The sequence below is a fragment of the Lagenorhynchus albirostris genome, chromosome 6, assembly GCF_949774975.1.
Source record: "Lagenorhynchus albirostris chromosome 6, mLagAlb1.1, whole genome shotgun sequence".
Lineage (NCBI taxonomy): Eukaryota > Metazoa > Chordata > Mammalia > Artiodactyla > Delphinidae > Lagenorhynchus > Lagenorhynchus albirostris.
In genome coordinates, this window is record NC_083100.1 from 69,080,025 (window position 1) to 69,101,302 (window position 21,278).

At 37.1% G+C, this 21,278-nt stretch overlaps 1 protein-coding gene and 1 non-coding gene across 2 annotated transcripts in view; both read left to right on the forward strand.

Annotated features, from left to right (window-relative positions):
- KCNH7 (potassium voltage-gated channel subfamily H member 7) overlaps positions 1–21,278 on the forward strand; it is a 450,073-nt gene that overhangs the window by 272,107 nt on the left and 156,688 nt on the right. The window lies entirely within an intron of this gene.
- On the forward strand, positions 6,219–6,352 carry LOC132522507 (U11 spliceosomal RNA). Its single transcript, XR_009541249.1, has one exon. It is a non-coding gene; the product is annotated as a U11 spliceosomal RNA (small nuclear RNA).

The following is a 21,278-nucleotide window of genomic DNA, read 5'->3' on the forward strand; positions in this document are numbered from 1 at the left end:
CAATTTTAGGGGTTAATGAATTACCTTTTACCTTTCTGGACCTCAATTTCCTCAGGGGTGCATGGCCTGCTTCATGTTGGCAGAGCTAAAAAAATTCATTAAGAATTCTGCAAATATAACATTCTGTTTCAAGGTCTGCGCTAATGCTTTTAACTGGACTCGGCATCTGTGAAATTTCTGCCTTGTTCCTTAACTTTGGTCATGTCATTTAAACTCTCTGGGTCATATCTGTAAACCAGGTAGGAAAAATACAAGTCCTAACCATGCTACACAGAGATTCTGGAAAAGAGGTTAAAAAAAAAAAAAAGGTAAAAATGAAGGTGGAAAAACAGTATCAAAGAAGCAACATATATGGCGTTATAATTGTTTTAAAATGAATTTTATGTGGAGAGGAGGATATAGAAGAAGAAAATGTAATACATCAGTTTTAAGTTTTGAAAGAAAGTAATTTTGAACTTTAATAGTTTATTGCTATTAACAAATGAAAACTTTAAATTTTTAAGCCTCTGATAAGAATAACTGTTAGTTTTATTGGGAAAATATATCCCTTAAATAATCACACAATAAATCATTGTTGTAAACACCAGGGACAAGAGAATGATAAGGGAAAAGGAGAGAACTAGGATTTTTTTTTTTGCGGTAAGCGGGCCTCTCACTGTTGTGGCCTCTCCCATTGCGGAGCACAGGCTCCGGACGCGCAGGCCCAGCAGCCATGGCTCACAGGCCCAGCCGCTCCGCGGCATGTGGGATCTTCCCGGACTGGGGCACGAACCTGCGTCCCCTGCATCGGCAGGTGGACTCTCAACCACTGCACCACCAGGGAAGCCCTAATTTTTTTTTTTTTAACTTGACAGATTGTTAGATTGAGACACTGTCTATAGCCATAAAGAGACAATGCCATGAAGTCACCTCTTAATATCCAAAAGGATCTCATTTGCAGAACTCTAATTATATGCTTTCATCCAACAGTCAACATGCTGGGTTAGTTTTTCTAGTTTGCACTTTATAAACTTTGAACTCAGTTTTTACTTCTTTTTTTTTAAAGAATAGTAGGTAAGCAGTCATATCTGGAAATTCAAGGGCACAACACAGGAAGCTGTTGACTCTTTGCAAAGGCATTTTTTTATCTGATAGACTTAAGCCATTTCATCCTAGCTTTACCATTAGTTAGAAAAAGCATAACCACCTTGTGTTCTAAGCCATGCAAATAAAACCATCACTGAGAAGGGTGTGTGTAAATTTCCATACCAAAAAGTACAGTATGAGGTGGTATAATTAAAACGTAAATGCCTACATACCTTAGAGGTGTTATCAGTTGCTGCTTACTAAATGGTACTGTTTATGTGTCTAGCACTTTCATGTAAGTCATTATATGATTTCATGCTGAAAACCAGCCACAAGGGAGTATTAACTGAGTTCTCAGATAAAGTAAGCAAGTTTCCTCAGATAATACATGGCAGAGACCCAACTCAAACCCTTGTCAGTTGTCCTTGCCTGGGAGGTGCTTATAACTTGCACATTTAAACTCAGTGGATATGCCACCTTTCATTTAGTGGCAGTCATTTAAATTACAAGCGTCTAAAATAGTTATGCTATGGAAAGTGACCTTGTGTTTCTGAGTCAGATAAGTGATAGCTGGAAGAAAGACCAAAGCTCTACCCTTATCTCAAATGTTAGCAATAGCAGTAGGATCTCCACAAGGACAAGCATTCTTTTCTATTACCACGGTCCCACCGGGCTGTGGTCCCACCGGGCTGTGGTGGCGCCAGTGTGGACACCCAACCGGAAGGTGGATTCTAGAAGGGCTGAGTTTATGCTAGAATATTTAAATCAGACTTTACTGAGAGCCCAGGAATAGCAACATGGGCAAGACAAAGAAAGTAACATAGACACTGGAGAGCCAGTTTGGAAGATCCCGTTCCATTTGCCATTCTCCAGCAAGTTGCTTCTCCCCGGCAGAGGTCACCCTTCCCTGACCACCTGGCGATACTCTCGGCTTTCTCAAAGCCCGGCCCCAAGTGAGAAGGGCCCACAAAGAGACAAGTCTGCCTCCCATATTCTGACATCTGAGCTAAGGGCAGGCCTCTCTTCTCTGAGTAGCTAACACCAGAAATATCCACTACTTTATACTTTGCCTTCACACAGCAGCACAGAATCACCCCAGCGCCACGGCTGAGCCAGTTCAGAACACTACCCAGGACACCCACGCTCCAGTAAGAGATAGGTTCAGCGTTCATGCAACAGCATGTTACATACTGAAGGAGCTGTCTGTTACCCTATGAAACCCACACCCTTACAACTAAAGCCTGTCTCAATTACCTAACTCTTTAATTACATATCTGAGCAATATTTTAATAAAATTACCCACACTGTGAATCAATAATACATTTTAATTAAAATTTTGTAATCACAATGCAAAGGCAAAGTTTTCATTTTCACTTAAAATTGTTTTAAAGAAAATGAGATGCTGTTTTTTTTTAACAACGACAGCTACTACTTCACAACAAAAACAACAGCTACAACAAAAATGTAAATAAATAAAAGGAAAGGAAAGTGCTTAAAGGGAAAAGAAGAGGAAAGCATACCTATTATACGTCATGGGTTTTTAATATAAATTAGATGCATAAGGATGGCCTGGGTTGAATGTAAATAAAAATTACTGATCTGAGAGAAATCTCCTACTGAGCAAAAATATTTGAGCCTATGAAATTCAATAGTCAGTGGAAGTGATACTTCCAAATTGTAGAAAGAAAAGAGAAATGTTATTCCAATTCTATATTTTAAGTATGAAGCTGGCCGATTGCCTTGGTTTTATATAAGAATCATTCCGTTTTAACAGCAGACATCTTTGCAGAAACTCACATTTTGGAAAAATGGCCTCATACTTAGTTATTTCAAGAAGGTGAATCAGAGAATGAGCCATTGCCTGAAGAGTCACCTTTTAAGAAGTCTGATTACAGCCGCTTTAATTTTCTGTAACTTTGCAATATGTTTAAATCACAACTACTTGTAAAATAAAATTTGTATTTAGAACAAACAGCTCACGAAATCAAGATAGCTTTATCTGTTTTATCCTTCAGTTTCAGTATTGGAAGTATGATATAGACATTAAAACTGTGTGTTCATATGAAAAACACAAGTTTTTCATACTTGACTACTTCAAAGGCATAACACTTCTAACCTCGAATATTGCAGGTATCCTTTTATACACAAAGGTTAAACAGTCAGAGCTTGGGTGTGACTGTTTATGGGGGACATATTCTCTTCTGTCCCTCTGTCCCCTTTTTAATCCTGGTTGCTGGTCACCCAGCTATATGATGATTCCCAGGTGTTCCCAGCCTGGCTAAGTGGGAACAGCCTTCCCTTTGGACCTAGGGCTTCTGCTCTGCCCTGAATTCTCCTGGAGGCCAGAATGGCATGCTACTTTTGTTCCTCTTCTGATGTGGTAGTTACAAGGTAGTTACTTGCAGGGAGGTGAAAAAAACTTTCCAGCACAGATACCTCTAAGACCAGATACATTCATAGGAAACGTTGAAATGGCAGAGAAATGCTTCAGAAATGTAAACTTCCAAACACAGAGAAAAACTTGTTTCCCCGATTCATAAATTTTGTGGCAATGAAATTTGGCATTGACTTTACTGAACTTGGGGAACACAATGTTCTGGCTACTTGCCACACAAGGATTATTCTTATACTTGGCATCCTCACCATTTTTTGGAAGTTACCCCCAAAGAGAATCAACTTCATCACAGACAAACATACAGGTCAAGTTTATATGTCAGAAAGTCAATATTTCAGAAAGCTGTAACTAATGCCCACAGTGGGTGTCCATTGTTAAAGATGAGAACAAGTCTATCCTGTTTCGTTAACCAATACATTTCTGTGCTACAGCTCTACATTATAAATTGTGTTCACATAATTCAGAACTCCATCTATTAAATATCACTGAGACAAATGTACTTCAGTTACACACCCACTCACACCCTTTGCCTGCCATTATCCACATAGAAACAGCCATAACTCAGCTATACAGTTTATGCAGTCACATTTTGGAGGGCTACCTTACCCCATCAATATAAATATCATCATCATTTCATTGGTCCCATTTGTTTCATGCATGGTGCATTCAATGAAGCTTCGATTTTAAAACAGTTACACCAAAGACTGACAGTGGCAATGACACAAAAGAAACAGTTGGACAACTTGGAAATAATGGTTATGGGTTTCTTCGTAGTGAAGTGTGAAGTCATAGAAATGGTAAACTAAGAGAGAGATGAGCTTTTGTTTTTTATATCCTTGCTTTTAAACATTCTAAAATATAATATCTTTGCAAATAACAATATTGGTACTGGGATTAATGGTAAATATTAAGAACATTTTATGCAGCTTCTGGCATAATTCATCACTTTTATTACTAATTCTGCCATTACTAATCACAGCTGACTCATTGATTTTTCTCCAAACGATTCATTACTCTTCTTTAATATGGAACTCTTTAAGTGTGGTCTTATAATTGAGTTCTTTACAAATTGTTCATTACTCTGGAGTCTCGTTCCTTCAATGTTCTGGCTCAGATCCCTCATCTGTTAACTGAAGAGCCTGAATCTGATGAGTTCTAAAATGCTATCGTTCCATGACTTCTAAACCATTTGACATCAAAAGGTTTTTACGCCTTTTCCACCGGTAGACCATCTATTTATTCTTTTACACTGGTACAACTCTTTTAAGAAAAGGCTCTATTTTGTATTTTAGGTTTATATCAGAACTTGATGCACTTTATTCTTATTCCCTTGCACCCCCCTTTAGTGGATCAAAGCAAAAAGAAAAAGTTTAGGGCTGGGTATGAATTCCCCCAAAATGCATCTCTGCATAACTATTTTTATTCTTATTTGTAAATTTCCTACCCCAACACTATTTACTTCTTTCACTTATTTATTTTAGGCTGTGTACAGACTAAAATTTATCTAAAATAACTCACAAGACCTCACAACATCTATAAAAATGGTTCCTTTAACAGAGCTTTGGATATAAGAATTTCAAAGTGAACTTTATTTTTTTAAAAACACCAGATTTGAGTAGGACACATAAAAGTGGGGCACATAAAATGGTACTCAAGTTTGAGTAAAATTTTTAAAAAGGCATATTTTATTTTTAACCATACCTTCCACATTGCAATTTGTGATCAGTTTACTCTCTAATTAATATAGTTTGACATGTTTTTTTTTTTTTTTCCAGATTTTTGATTTTGGACTCAAAGCATACATTTGTACCATAGCCCATAGTAGGTGGAATACCTAGTGCATTGTGCTGCAAGGGGTAATTGCAACTTGAGGGAGAAAGTGGGATTCTTCTGATTGTCACCTGAACTGGGTTTCACTGTAGTTCTGGAGGAGGTGGACAGAGAGGCAGAAGAAAGGAGAGAGTTAAAGCCTTTGCAGAAATTCACAGAGTGTAGGTAAGTGATTCAGATCAAGAGCACTGCCGTATTGGTAGAGAGATGGGAGAACCAACTGGAAAGAGTAAAACCCAGCTCAAGTACTGCGAGGGGAAAAAACAGTCACAGCGCAGCTGCTGTGGAGCAGAGTACCTGGGTGGCACATACACTAGAAGTGTCCCTTGATCACTGCCCCCATCACAGACCTCACTTGGTTGTGGGCATGCAGGAGGATGAATAACTTAATTTTGACTCTTCTTTATATTTATTTCCAAAATTATTCTGTAGTATATGAGGGGAAAAAATTTATTTTAAAGACACTTCTTATAAATGTCCCTAAAATGACGTCTATATGAACCTAAGTAAATAACCTCAAATTATAATAATCTTAAAAAGCATTGTGTGAGTTATTTTTTATTAGGAAAAATCAAATGTCAAAAAGGGCTTCTGGGGCTTCCCTGGTGGCGCAGTGGTTGAGAGTCTGCCTGCCAATGCAGGGGACACGGGTTCGAGCCCTGGTCTGGGAGGATCCCACATGCCGCGGAGCAACTAAGCCCCGTGAGCCATAATTACTGAGCCTGCGCGTCTGGAGCCTGTGCTCCGCAACAAGAGAGCCCGCGATAGTGAGAGGCCCGCGCACCGCGATGAAGAGTGGCCCCCGCTTGCCACAACTAGAGAAAGCCTTCGCACAGAAACGAAGACCCAACACAGTCATAAATAAATAAATAATTAAAAAAAAAAAAAAAAGAATAGCTACCGAAGTGTTTTTTAAAAAAAAAAAAAAAAAAAGGGCTTCTGTCGAGAGTGGCACACGTAAGGTAGCTCGTTTGCTCTTCGTCTGGAATCAACATTGAGAGATATCAGAAGCATAATTTTTTGGTATCTGGGCAGCTGGTGATCGTTGGTCCTGATGCCCCTGCTTTTTAGTCTGGAAAAGCAGAGTGTTTTTTTCCAGTCAGCTAGAATGGTAATGTAGAGTTTTTCCAAACATGCGTGTTGTCACAGGTTTTGTAATTTCTAGAGCTCTAGCAATAAATTTTTTGATGAAAAAAAAAAAAGAATCAAATGTCATGTTAATTAACCACAGAAACAGATCCCACAGTTAAGGCAATAAGCCAATTTTCAGAATGCTTTTTAATGTAAAACTGTTTCGCTAGGGAATTAATATGTCCTTTGTAATTTTTAATAACTTATGAAGCTATTTGAATATCAAAAAACCCACCTGTTTTCTGTAATAGATTGATAATTAGGAAGAGATCTTGGAAGATGTAATTTTATTTATCAACTTATATTCAATTCACAGCTGACTCTTTACATTGATTTTCCTTCAAATGATTCATTAGGATTCTTTAATATAGAGCTCTTTAATTGTGTTCTTGTAACTGAGTTCTTTAGAAATTGTCTATTACTCTGGAATCTAGTTCCTTAAATTCTCTGGCTCTTAATGCTTAAGTTACGTTAGGAAATGTTCCTTTTGTTTCCACCAGTATTCACTCTACACCCTAATCAGTCTCTAGATATCTCTTGGGTATGTAGCTGAGATATGTCTTGTTATGTTAAAAAAAAAAGGAAGTGCAAAATTCTTGAATATGGTGTCTTTGCAGAAGAAAGTGTCAATTAAAGCACTCCGTATTATTTTTTCTGCACATATATATGTCTTATCAAAATAATTTAAAATTCTTTTCACAAGATGATACAGAGTTTGAAGGTTGAAATCTAATACTTTGTACAATGCATACACTTCTAAATAGTTGCTTCCCATAATATAAAGATAATTTTGCTCATGATTTGAGGCATCTTTGAGACATCTGTCTATGCAATGTTTCCTCCTACTTTTAAGGATATTCAAAATAAATTACCATATTCTTTAGATTAGGTGGACTATTATTCAAAGAAAATGGATTTATTAAAATAATTATATATCCCCACACAGACACTTCCCCCACTCTAGTTTGGGAATTTAAAATCAAAACAACAAATTAATCTGCAAAACTTTTCACCATCAAACTTACTATGAACCTGCTAAGGTGTCACTACAGCTCATTAAGGGCAAGGGCTGCACCTGAGTCTTACTCATTTTTTTTTTTTATTAAATTTTTTTTTTGGGGGGGGGCTCCGTTTGGTCTTTGTTGCTGCGCGCGCGCTTTCTCTAGCTGCAGCAAGCCGGGCTGCTCCTCATTGCTGTGGGCGGGCTTTTCATTGCAGTGGCTTCTCTTGTTGCCGAGCACAGGCTCTAGGCGCGCGGGCTCAGTAGTTGTGGCACACAGGCCCTAGAGCATGCGGGCTTCAGTAGTTGCAGCATGTGGGCTCAGTAGTTGCGGCGTGTGGGCTCAGTAGTTACAGCGTGTGGGCTGTAGGGTGCAAGCTCAGTAGTTGTTGTACACGGGCTTAATTGCTCGGCGGCATGTGGGATCTTCCCGGACCAGGGCTCAAACCTGTGTCCCCTGCATTGGCAGGTGGATTCTTAACCACTGCACCACCAGGGAAGTCCTTACTCATCTTTAAATACATCTTTGTGACAGTGCCTGGCAAATAGAAAGGTCTAATAACCTGTTTACTGAATGAATGAACTAACTACTCTAACTCCACCTAATGGCATGTAATAGCTTGCTCTCCTTCATTATGATTGCAGTTATATAAAGGGTGTTTTATTCATTTTCTGAGTATATTTGAATACGCATCTAGGCTAACAATAGAAATTTAAATTTTAATCATTGCTTCTTCAGTTTGGAGCATGGAGAGACGAAGGGTCACAGTGTAAGGGTTTGCTACATGTTAACGTTTGCCTATATCATGCATTCATCTATTAATATTTAATGAGCACCTACAGTGTACGAAGTTGTGTGCTAGGCACTGAGAAACGAGTACTTAAAAATATTTCAAATGTTTCTTTTTGCCTCCAGGAACTTTAAGTTTAGCAGTCACATGATTCCTATCTTGGATTAAAATAGACTTTTATTGTTTCTAATTATTTAATCATCTTCCTGTAGAAGAATTAAGTATGCTTGTCACATTGATGTTGAGTTTAACCATATGTTTTAGGCTAATGAAATATGAGTGTAAGTGATATATGTTGCATTTGAACAAAAGTTTTAAAAGGCATTGCGTGGTTCAGTCATTGAATTTTCCTCTGCCATGAGAACAATGTGCCCCAAATAGTGACAGCCCCTTTATCCTGGATCCTGGAATAAAGAAGGATCTAGGAACAGAGCCAATGACAGCCCACAGCTACCTTAGTCTATATTAGTAGGAGCAAAAACTAAGGCATTTTTTGAGTAGGTTACTGAGATTTGGAAACTTGCTTTATCCACAGTGTAGTCTTCAAAATATGACTAATATACATGGACAAAGTTCAACAATAGTTTCCCAGGTAATTTTAATGTCAGAAAATTATTCTCACAAAGTGACTTTCTGCCTTAAAAAATGTAGAAATTTCCACTGATTACATTGAAAAATAAAAACTAGATCTGTCTGACTCCATGATTTATCTACTGTACCAAATTCCCTTTAATGTAATACTAATGATAATTGCTGTAATAGGACTATGAGTGACATCTATCAGACACACTCTTTGACTTTATTACACTTTCATACTTCATCTTCCCAACACTTATACATGGAAGGCATTTTTCTTTTCTAGGTTAAAAAAATTAAGTTATTTGCCCAAAATCACGTCTGTCTTCACTCTTACCCACTTCTCATTCTTGTTTCTTACCTGCTTTTCAAACAGTTTTGGCAGTAAAAGTCTGTAAAGGTACTGTGATACAAAGGAAAGGGTTCTGAAGACAGAAGACCTGTTTCACTCTCCATTACTAGCTATGTGACTTTAAGGGCATCACTTAACTTACTTATCACTCAGGTTACTGATCCATAAGATGAGTTTGATGCAGGCTCAAAACAAGAAATATACATGAAAGGTCTTTATAAATTATGAGGTACAAAGATGTATGATATTGTCACAGTTATATAGAAAGAATGATCTTCCCTCTTTTGATCATTAACTTTGTAGGTCAACAGCAATTATCCACAGACTTCTCATGGTTTGACCAGAAATATCCCCTCTGTGGATTCACTCTTTACTCCCAACCTTTTTTTCCCACTCTGCATACTCCATTTCCCAGTCACCAGTGATCAAAAGAAAAAAACAAACTGAGACAGAAAAATAGACAGTCAGAAATGTAAAGGGGCCTAGGCAGCTTTATTTATAGTAGTCACTATCAGTTAGGAAGAGATAGCCTGTGGTAACCAAGCTCATATATCCAGGAATTTAACCTTTCCTTGTCAATGACATAATAACTTTTTTATATCAGATATATTTTGCAAAGATTAGGCAAAGGTTGCTTTTTAAGCGACTGCAGCAGGTTGCATTTTCCAAAGACAGCTGTACCAATATCTCCCCTATCTCTCATCTCTTGCCACTGTCCTATCAAAAGAGAGAGCCTATTTCTTTATTCCTTTAAATATAGGTGGACCCTGTGGCCTCTTTGACCAATAGAACATGAAAGAAATAATGCTATCCTAGTTCCAGGCTTAGGCTTTCATTGGCCTGGCAGCTTCCCCTTTCTGCCTCCTGTAAAGCTCACAACTGAACACTCATTCTTGGGATGCTTCCTCTAGAAACTAAGGCACGATTCTCTGAGAAGCCCAAGCTATTTGAAGGTCCATGTAAGCATTCCAGTCAGTAGCTCTACTTAAGCTCTCAATCATCAGCCAGCTTCAACTGCCAGCCATGTAAAGTGCACCATCTTGGATAGCCAGTCCAGTCCAGCCTTCAGATGACTGCAATGACAACCGAAATCTCACTGAAACATGAAGGAAACTAAGCTTGAACAAGTCAGCTCAGAACTTAACCTACAGAACGATGCAAAATAATAAAAAATTATTTATTTGTTGGGGTGGTTTGCTACATAGCAATAGCTACCAGAACACTATCTACTGCATGATTTTCCAGACGTGATTGTCCTTTGTTTCATTCTATAAATCCATTAATACAATTTAACTAAAACCAACATGATTTTTAAAATCATTTAGTGATTTCATTATATTGATGCTATGTGTTTTTAAAATTCTATAAACTAACTTTAAAATGAAGACATTATTTCACGTTTTGAAGCTTACTGTAAAAATTTTTAGGAAAAGATGGAACTAGCATGCGAAGACAAAACATTGAATTTTTATTCAGTTATTTGCGTGGGGATTTGGGGATCTAAACTGAATTTTATTTATTATTTATTTATCCATTATTTTAAAAATAATGGATTTTGAAGACTCAGTAAGACAGGTTTTCAAGTGTCAGTTTTCTTGCATTTTAAATAATGTATCATAGCTGGTAAATTGCAACCAGGTGTTACCCACTGATTTCCTCTTTTGTGGGGATCTTTTTTTTTCCCCAAATGAAAAATACCTTTCTTCTTCTTTATAATTATAAAAGTAATACACACTCATTATTGAGAATTCCAGCATAGACTGTAAAAAAAAGTAGAGGTAAGAGTCATTTTAATATTCACATCCCAAAGATAGTGTTAGATAATCAAGTGTCTTTGGCAAGTTATTTCATCTCTCTGTGATTCAATTTCATCTACAAAATCAAAATAATAATAATTCTTAGGCTTTCTGTGGAACTACATAAAATGATACATGCAGAATACATATAACAGAGTCTGGAATAAAATAAGTATTCAGTGTTAGTTTTAATTAGTAACAGTTTGATGTATAAGTGTGTTTCCTTCCAGATTTCTATTCTAAGCGTGCATAATTACATGTATACATTTTTAGCAAAACTTTGTGGAATCATAAATGCTTAGTTTTCAAGCTAATTTTTTTAACTCTTCACTATATCATAGGGATATAGTTTTACAACAATACATAGAAATATGCCTCATTTCTCCTTATGACCACATTGTATTCTAATTTACAAAAACATATGTAAAATGTACCCAGAGTTCTATTTTAATTATTTTTTTCTTTTTTTACAATTTGAGCTATTATATAAAACACTGCAATGAACATTCTTATTTTAAAAAGTATCTCACACATAGGATTCTATAAACAAGAAAACCAGAAAAAATAGTATCTTAAAATATATGGAACTTTTTACTCAAATAGATCAGAATATTTTATGATCATATGGCATATGCTTTATTAACTCTAAACCCTTATAGAAACCATGAGTCTGCTCATCTACATGCAGATAAAATTCTAATAAAACCAATATGTAGGACCACAAAAACTAGAAAAATCAAAAACCTAAACTCCCCATAATATTATCAGGCTCCATAAATAATCAAGTTTAGTTAAGGACTTTGGGTGCCTGTATTATGTTCAGCATGTCATGAAGAGAACCTTTATTTCATTATGTCATGTAAAATTCTAATCAAAGACTAAGTAAGTTCCAAACATATGTGAATATCTGAAGACAGAATTTGGGTAAAGAATATCAACCATAGATACTGACAAATTGAATGAAACTGAGGTATTAGCATGCTAACATTGAACTGACATAAAGATTAATACAAAATGTCAGAGAGTGAGTTATTTAATTGGTATTAACCCCAAGTAAATTTCACACAGCGGGACCAACCTGCCCGTCTTATCTCTTCTTCTCTGCTCCTTTAAGCAGGATATTCAAACACTAACAGTGATAGAGCCAAGAGGTTTGGCTTGATGGAGGAGAGGAAGGGAAGAATTTGACTCCAATAGTTTCATTAGCCCCTGATCTCAATCCTCCTACAAATACATGTAAGATCCCTGTAGAAACATCAAGCTTGCTATGAAAACACAGCTCTGACCAGTTTCCTATTCCTCGCCTTCTAACCAAGTTCCTCTCATTTGACAATTCTGGATTCCCCACTGACTGCTAGATGTTTGGGCAACTTTCACATAATAAATCTTTTACATGGAGTCATGTGGACGCATGTATGAAATGTTTTACCAGAAGCTTTTGGCTTCTTAGATTCATATGAAGTCTTCTTTTTCTAGAAGTGTTGTAGACAAATACATGCATAAATAAAGTATATCCCCTATGGTACACGGAATGATGGCCCTGGAAAGAGGTCTATGCCCTAAACCCCAGAACCTGTGAATGTATTACTTTACACTGCAAAAGGGACTCTGCAGGTATGATTAGGTTAAGGATCTTGAGATGGGTAGATTCTTCTGGATTTTCCATGTGGACCCAATGTCATCACAAGGGTCTTTATAAAATTGGGGCAGGAATGTCACAGTCAGTGAAGGTGATGTGACCCCAGAAGCAGAGGGAAGGAAGAGAGTATGAAGACGATGTGACATTAATAGCTTGAAAATGGAGGAAGGGGTTATGAACCAAGGAATGCAGATGACCTCTAGAAGCTGTAAAAAACAAAAAAACTTATTCATCCCTAGAGCCTCCAGAATGCAGCCCTGCCAGCCCATTTTGGATTTCTGACCTCCAGAACTGTAAAATAATTAATTCATATTGTTTTAACTTACTAGGTTTGTAATAATTTGTTGTAGCAGCAATAGGAAACTAATACACTCCCAGTGAGGTATGTCACGACAAAGAATTGCATAGCTCATTTCTTCACAGTAAAGTAGCCAAATATGTAAAGTTTAAGAAGAGTATGACTAGCTAGAGACACTTGTCATAGAAATATTCACGTGCTGAATTCTGATAAGAACACAAGCGTGGTTATATTTTATACCTCTCTTTGTAATCCTCACTCATTTCCCTCAGTGTTCACGCATAAGTTCATTCTAGTTGTATCCTTCCAAAATGACACAAAAGGGTATGGAGTAAACTACATCTTACTTTTACTGCTTTTTGTCACAATGATTTTGAACTATCTCTGTAGCTATGCCAAGGATGAAGCGACTTGTTTCTTGAAGTTAGGATCCCTAAGTCACTGATAACCCAATATTCCCTAAATCTTATAAAGAAGTACACCGGGGGTGTGTAAGCAAATGCAACTAACATAGTTACTTCAGATCCAAATCTACTATGAGTTATAGCCATGCAGTTTCTGGTAGAACCTACTATTGGAAGTTTATTTATTCATTAAACTTGAATCAAAACCTTTGTGCAGAAGGGTTATGTGGTTTTTAATAAACATAAACAAGCCAAGAGTGGCATAATTTCATTTTATACTCAAATTGGGAAGTTAACTTATACAGGAATAACACAAGAGAATCCTGTGAAATAGACTATCAGTGTACACTGGAATAATAAAGTACAGAATCCTTTTAAAAGTGCTGGGGAGATTCAGATTAAAAGGTAAGTGGAGCCCTTTGGGATTGTCTGTTACATTGCCCTTGACTCCCTAGATTCCTGCAAAGAGAAGAGAAAAGCTACGATTCTTAAATTGTGTTTTTTAGATGAAGGCAACATGTATCTTTCTCACTGCTGGGTCCAAGGAACTATGAGAATGAGGTGTCTAACATGGCCAGTTAGTGTCTTCATTTTAGACTTTCTTTTGTCACTTCTTTTGTCTTGTTAGGAAGATTTGTATTTAAAAGGTTAATTACTCTTTGTCATACTTTTCCATTGGTTCCATAGTGCTCATAACAACTCTTAGAATAATTATGAAATGTAAAATTCACAATCTGTACCAAGAATTTAGTAATTAAAAACCCAAGCTGTAAAGTGGTAGTGAATAAAGAAAAATACTCAGGAGAACGAGGATTGCCAATCTTCCATGTTGAGGCTTAAAGGTGATTTTTAGTCTTTATATGTTGACATAAGGAATCTTTCCAATGCTGGAAATTTTTTCAAATGTTAAAAATGCCACAAGGGTTTAGATTATTGCATGAATAATGAGCAAAGGAATTAAAACATACCAAGGATACTATACAAAATGATATAACAACCCAGTTATGTCATCTCAGAAATAAGGGGATCAATCCTTTTAAATGTATCATAATTAGATTCATTAAACCCTTCTTGATGTCCTTTGTAATTTCATCCTGTACATCTTGAAGTAACAAATTTCTTAAATATACTAATAATTATGAATAAAACTATGCTTTGTTTTAGTTTCAATTTTAAGAATTCCTTTTTGTAACATTAGGAGGAACTCTCTTGTTCTAATTAAGACCTTTGAGGAGACCCAATAAATAGCACCTCCTTCCCTACCACACACCAAACATTAAACTAGTGGAAAAATATGATAAAAGCGTGCAATTCCTGGAACAAAACTTCACCTTTACTACTCAAAAAAATGTCTCGAATAGCATTTTCTGGTTATATTTTTGGGAGGTTTAGACTTCCTAATATTAAACCCCAGAATACAACAGCCTTATCTACTCAGTTAGAGACATGAGAGAAGAAAATGTGCTCCCTTTGGTCAGGCTTATTCTTAAGAGGTAAAAAGAAGAGCTGAGTCAAACATTCCCAACATACTGTCCCAATTCTGCCAACCAGATAAATCACACTACCTTCCCAAGGGCAAAGTGACCAAAGGGATGGAGAGGGGTCGGGAGTATTATGCGAATCTAGCTTTCTGGACATGAAAGGAAACATCTGGAAAGAAAAGAAGCAGCATTTCCCCACTAACTGGACTCACAGATTCTTTCCAATACACCTAATATGCAGTCCTTCTGTTTATCTATTTTTATAAACCTTGAGAATAGTCCGTTAATCTTTAATTTTCCAGATAAGGGGTATATCTGTAAGATGTATACTTCCTAAGAAAGTTTGGCCTGTTGCTCGTTTTAATTGCATATCTGGGGAACTTGTCTATCACTTATGCACTTCCTGATGTCTAGTTAAGAAGGGTAACTCTTTATATTATCCTGGGAATGGATTAACCCTATACTTTTTACAGACCTTTTGTTTCTAGTGAGTTTCCAATACCTTTCCTAAGGATGTGCTCAGAAATGTTGTTGGTCTACTCAACAGGAGCATGCTGAGCCTATGTCTATGGGCAGCAATGAAAATGCTCACTGTAGCTTTCTAATGACTCATAATTGCTGGTTGAGACCAATCCATCATCTTGCAAATATCATCTGGATTAATTATTCCTAAAATGCCTTGCCTTCAAACCCACACTGAAACTTTTTCTGCCATTCCACACAGTCAACATAACTAAATCTCTATTCAGTGTATTCCCCATAGGTCAGAATTATACAACATGCACAAGCTCCCTGTGATTTTACTGAACTTTTGTAAAAATGTCAGATAAGACAAGTTCCAGAAGTAATTTTTGCTGTGTAGTAGTTTCTTACAGATGCCTGATAAAATACTACAAATTAGCAGCTAAAAACCATGCCCATATATTAGCTCATGGTTCTGGAGGTCAGAAGTCTGGGCACGGTGTGGCTGGGTTCTCTGCTCAGGGTCTTACCAGGTTGAAATCAAGCTATCATCCCAGGCTGTGGTTCTCACCTGAGCTCAGGTCTTCTTCAGGTGTACTGGTTGATGGCAGAATTCATTTTCTGTGGTTGTAGGTCTGTGTCCCTGCTTTCCTGTTAACTCTTAGTTTGGTGCCACATTCAGCTTCTAGGGGCTCCTGATCTCAGCTGTTCAAAATAGGGTGTTTGCTTTCTTCCGGACCAGCAAAGACTCCCCCTCCTGTGACCAGCCAGAGAAAAATTTCTGCCTTCAAATGTCCCAAATGATTACGTTAGGTTCCCCTGGATAATCTCCCTTTCTTAAAGTCAACTGTGCCATATGATGTAAATGAATTGTGAGAGTTAAACCCATCATATTCACTGTGGCTAGGATTATGCAGGATGTGTACACCAGAGACAGAAAATCTTGGGGACCATTTTAGAATTCTACCTACCAAACACTGTTAACAAGTCCTAGGCATAGAAATGCCTGATTATTTCTCTCCTTTTTTCTTTCTTATTTTTGAATCAGCTCCTTATCTTTGCAAAACACTGTCCAAATGAGACTGTCATTCAATTTTTAAAATCTCTGGTAAATATCTGTTAAAATTTTTTTTTAAGTCTAAATGAATTACTTAAATAAACAGGGTACTTAGAACCCGCCAAACCTGGGCAAGGGTCTGGATTCTCCTTCTTCATGGTGACTCGACCTCAGCCAGTTTAGTGATGTAGTTATGGAACCCTTTCAGTCTGTTTCCCTCTATAAGATGGAGACAGTAATTCCCACCTCTGGAGTGCTGTCAGTATTTAATGGGTGTGTTAAAATTCTTACCACAATGCTAGGTTCAGAGTAGCCAGCTAACAGTTTCTCTCCTTTTCCTTCATTTTATTTATCTTTTCATTTTGGTTCTGCTTGGTTTTTATTTAAACTCAGAAATCTGCAATAGATCAAATAGACCAGATTTTGCCTTACAGAAAAATGTTACCGTTCCACCAACACATTATTCTCAACAGGGTTACAGTATTCTACAATTTATTACCATTGCCAACACCTTGCCTGGTATGGAAGAGCTCTAATTTGTTGATCCCTCTTAAAATGCTTATCATGGGAATCACGCTCACCAGCATATTGATCATCAAAATAATAAATTACATACTTTGGGCGCCAGCACCACACCTTGAGTACTTTAAATATTGATCATGGGAGGTGATTTATTTATATTGGTTTTGTACAACACATTTAATGCGTTCCGCTTATATAATGCGGTTCTAGAACTACTCCACGTCTAATAGAATTCTTAGCTGAGTTTCCTTTTCTACAGGGATCAAATTTGTTCCCCAGTTCATTGCCTTTGTTTTTTTTAATCATCCAATAACTTAGTTAACTTAATTAATCACTTAGAAATTATTTGCAAGTGTCCCTCAAATTAGTTTTTGCTTAATTTTTTACACTTGACATTTGACTCTTACTAGGTTCCCTGATTCTTTTTTCATAATTTCTTCACTTCGGAAAAAAGTCTTAATTTTTTTTTTTTTCTTCATTCAAGTGTGTAGTTTTATCACTTAATCATGCAGGACTTGTGGTCAAGTTACTTTCTTCGAAATACATTGTGGTGCTTTTAAATGACTTAAAGGTTTCCCCTGGGATATTAATGAGTAGTTTTTAAAAAATGTTTTAAATATTCTGTCAGTTTGGCTGTTTCTTTGTTTTCTATCATTAGGCACCCTCCTTCCAATGGATATTTTTGGTTCCCCTCACTTTTATTAAAATGTTGAATTTGATCATGCTATTACTACTTAATAATTACCACTCTTCTGACCACTGCTCAGAGCTAAACCTATGACATTTCAGCTTCCTTGAAATTCTAAAGGAATTTTATCTCAAAAAGTCATTTATCATATCCAAATACCTGACACCCACATTTAGTCATGGTTACGATTTCTGCCAATCTATATGGGGACAAATGTGCTGCCTTATTACTACTATCTGGCTTAATTTTTTGGGTTCTCTTTGTCTTGTTTAACATGTATGATTTATTCTCATTGTCCCAGTATTTTGCTACATCTTTATTCCTTAAATATGGAATGTCTGCTTACCAAGTTTCCACTTACTTCCCTTGTTTTGTAGTATTTTTATCTTGGATGAATCAATATTCAAATATTTTTTGAATGCTCAAATCGAGTAATTTGAAGAGAGTTAACAAAAGAATAACATATAAAAGCACAATAAGGAATGGTGCAGTGTTCCAGGCTGAGTAACAGTGAAGAGCCATTCGAAGAGGCAGGCAGAGGGAGTGATAATTACTGGAACCCTGAGGCTATAGGAGGGCTGCCAGAAACTGAAATTTAGTGATGGATGCATCCAACTCTCTGCAACCCAGTAGGACTAGAGTGTAAGGAAAAAATACTCCATCACTTTCCTCCCTTCCTTCGATTTCCTACCGGAAATCCCCACTGGCTAAAACCCAACTGGAATTCAGAGGATAACAGAGTCCTTTCAGCATCTTCTCTTCATTCTGAGCAGGAAAAAAAGGATGCAGAGTGAGCCTGGAAGGGAAACTGAAGAAATCCAGCAGAAACACCAACAATGCTTATACCCCAATCTCAATGCCTTGTTAGAGAGGATGTGGCTTTGGAGCAGCATATGCCATTGTTCAATTTTTCTCCCTCCAACTGGGCTCTCAGATACCATTCACTGTCCATACATTTTGTCAAGCATTCCCTATCACCATGGCTTCTGAGATGAGCTTGGAAATACTTAACGCATTCTTAATTAAGATGCAACTTGTTGTCACCTCTCTGGGAAGCTTTCCATAAAGTCCACACGAAGACACTTTGAAATACATGATTGTTTCTTAGGTGCAGTTCTTAGAAGGAGCAGCATTTTAAAGAACATTAATGGCATCAATCCAATCTCTTCTGGTCAATCAAAATTTTGGAATAGGGCCTTCTTACTGTGCTTTCCAGTGATGTTACTAGATGACTCAATGTTGATTCGTTTCCTGTTCTTGTTAGCACTAATTGTAATAATATTGTCTGTTTTCTTTGTCCCTAGAAATTTACAATGACAGTAAAGGAAAGGAATCTAAGAAATAGTCTTTTCATCTTAAAACTCTGAATCTCTTTCTTCTCAAATGTAATACATGATAGATCAACCTTGCTAGTGGTTTTATAATGTCTACTGAAATCTCACCAGTGTGTTCTATCTAATATTTTTTTCAGTTCTTCTTTACCGTTTGAGGGGTGATAAAAGTCTCCATTGCCATCAAAACATCTCTACCATTGGCTCACCATAGTGCCTGAAATTCCCATCTTTAGAGAAACTTCTCTGATATAGGACTTTATCTCCAGGAAGTTCCTATCAAGTGGGTTTAGATTAACTAAGAGAGGTAACATGTTGACATACAGAATCACTAATCAGCTTCAAAGTCATCAGGCAAAAAGAAAGAGTCATTGACATTCAGATGGAGGTTCCCATTTAGAGAAGCTAAAGGCTTAACCTTCAGCTGATGGAATTAACCCTGGCTTTTTTTTTTTTCCTGTCTCAGTTTATTTAACAATAGATAGTAAGAAATCAAACTTAACAGTCTATACAGTGATCCAAAGTTCACATTTGTAAGTAATCAACTTTAATCCCATGATTTACAAGTTGAGGGTTTTTGCTTTCTATTTTCAAGTTTTACAGAAAGAGTGTGTGTGTGTGTGTGTGTGTGTGTGTGTGTGTGTGTGTGTGTGTGTGTGTGTGTGTGTGTGTGTGTGTGTGTGTGTGTGTGTTGGAGGGGGTGGGTGGGCAGGTAAGGAGGAAGAAAGCAAGCAAAGAAGAAACCCCAGGGGCATTTTGCATGTTAAAATCATCCCACTGGAATCGTTTCTTATCCTCTTTTTAATTTTTTCCTTTGTTAGATGTAAAAATAACGAAAAAATTCTTTCAAGAAACAGAACCACAATATATAATACATCAATTTGACAGCTGCCCCTGTATATTTTGAAAAAGTCATTTTTCTCTCTACATGTACAAATTACTTTAATACTTGAAGTTTTTACGATCAGACTTATGGAATAGAAGATTTTCTGGAGCACAGAAGTTGACTTGAGGGGAGGAAAGGGGATGTTTTTCCTTTTTTTTTAGACATTTTTAAAAGAATGAACATCTTTGCATCCAGAGAAAAAACTTGGTATTTTAATATATATTTATATAGAGAGAGAATGTAATTTTAAAGTAACATTAACCCCTTTTGTCCTCTGGTTTTAAAAATGTTCTTTTCTAACTCTTCCATAAAGTGAGGAAACTAGGGGAAAATGTCAGCCATCTGCACCAGTAAATAATAACTATTAATATTACATATTTTCATTAATTAAAAAAAAATAATAAAACCCATTGGAGGTACAATGCAGGAGCATGTGGTTGGCTTTCACAGACCTCAGCCTCCTCCCAATGCACATGTCCAGCCTATTTCTAGTCATGGGTAAAACCAAAGAGCAGAGGGTTTATCTGCAAAAAATCTCAAATACTAGAGCTGAGATTTATCTGAAAATTAAGCCCCAGGTATCTCTGTCAGCAAGTGCTTAGGGAAGACCTTTGGTTAGATATATGGACTGGTAAATTTTCATAAAAGATAAGACAGGAGAAGTTTAGGGCTAAGGGCACATCAGAGGCAAGGTCTGGGGAGGGAATTATAAAGTTAGAGGCCAATAGGACTGGAAATCCGGAGTGTGCGTAGGCAGTTAGATGCTCACAAGGGAAATGGGTATATTACAAGCACATTTTGTCCCCTCTCCCCAACTTAAAGATATGATTGGCTACAGAACTCAAAATTATGCTTTGATCATCTCTTTATGATGAGACACTTCTTTCAATATACAAGGCAAGGTTTTAAACTTTTGCAGATATTGGCTCATTTCATCCTCACAATAACTCCGTGAAATGGGTAACATCATCATCCTGATATTACAGATAGGAAAAAACTGAGTCTCAGAGCATTGAAGTCACTTATTCTAATATCAAACACTGCCAAGTGGCAGATCCAGGAATTAGCCCCTGACATTCTGATGCAGAGGCTCTATGCTTAACCATTACACTGTACATTCTCTCGTGGATACAGAAAGTACATCTTGCCCCTCAGATTAACATGTTGCTGTGTGCATCAATCAGATCATCCCACCCCACATCTTTCTCTGTGGTCTCAGTGTGTAGCTGGACCAGGGCAGTCACTACTCTGCTACCTTGAAAAGGCACTAGGCTTGGTCGTGAATCCTGGTATGGGTAAAACGCAAAAGCAACAAGAAGTGTGGTCTGGGTGAATTTTAAATAGAACATCTCTCTGTGTAGCTGTGCAACCGTTTCTGGAAAAATATATGCAGGGCAAGATGAACCACTGCAAAGCAATCCCTCCATAAGGCGTCTGCGGCAGGTCCATGCCTCTGGCAGCCTTCGGGAATAGAGAACATCTGTAGTAGCCACATGCCCCAAAGCCTGGTGTCAAAGCCCAGCAGTTCCCCACTAACGCTGCCAATGGGAGAAAAAGCCCTGCTTTCACTAGTT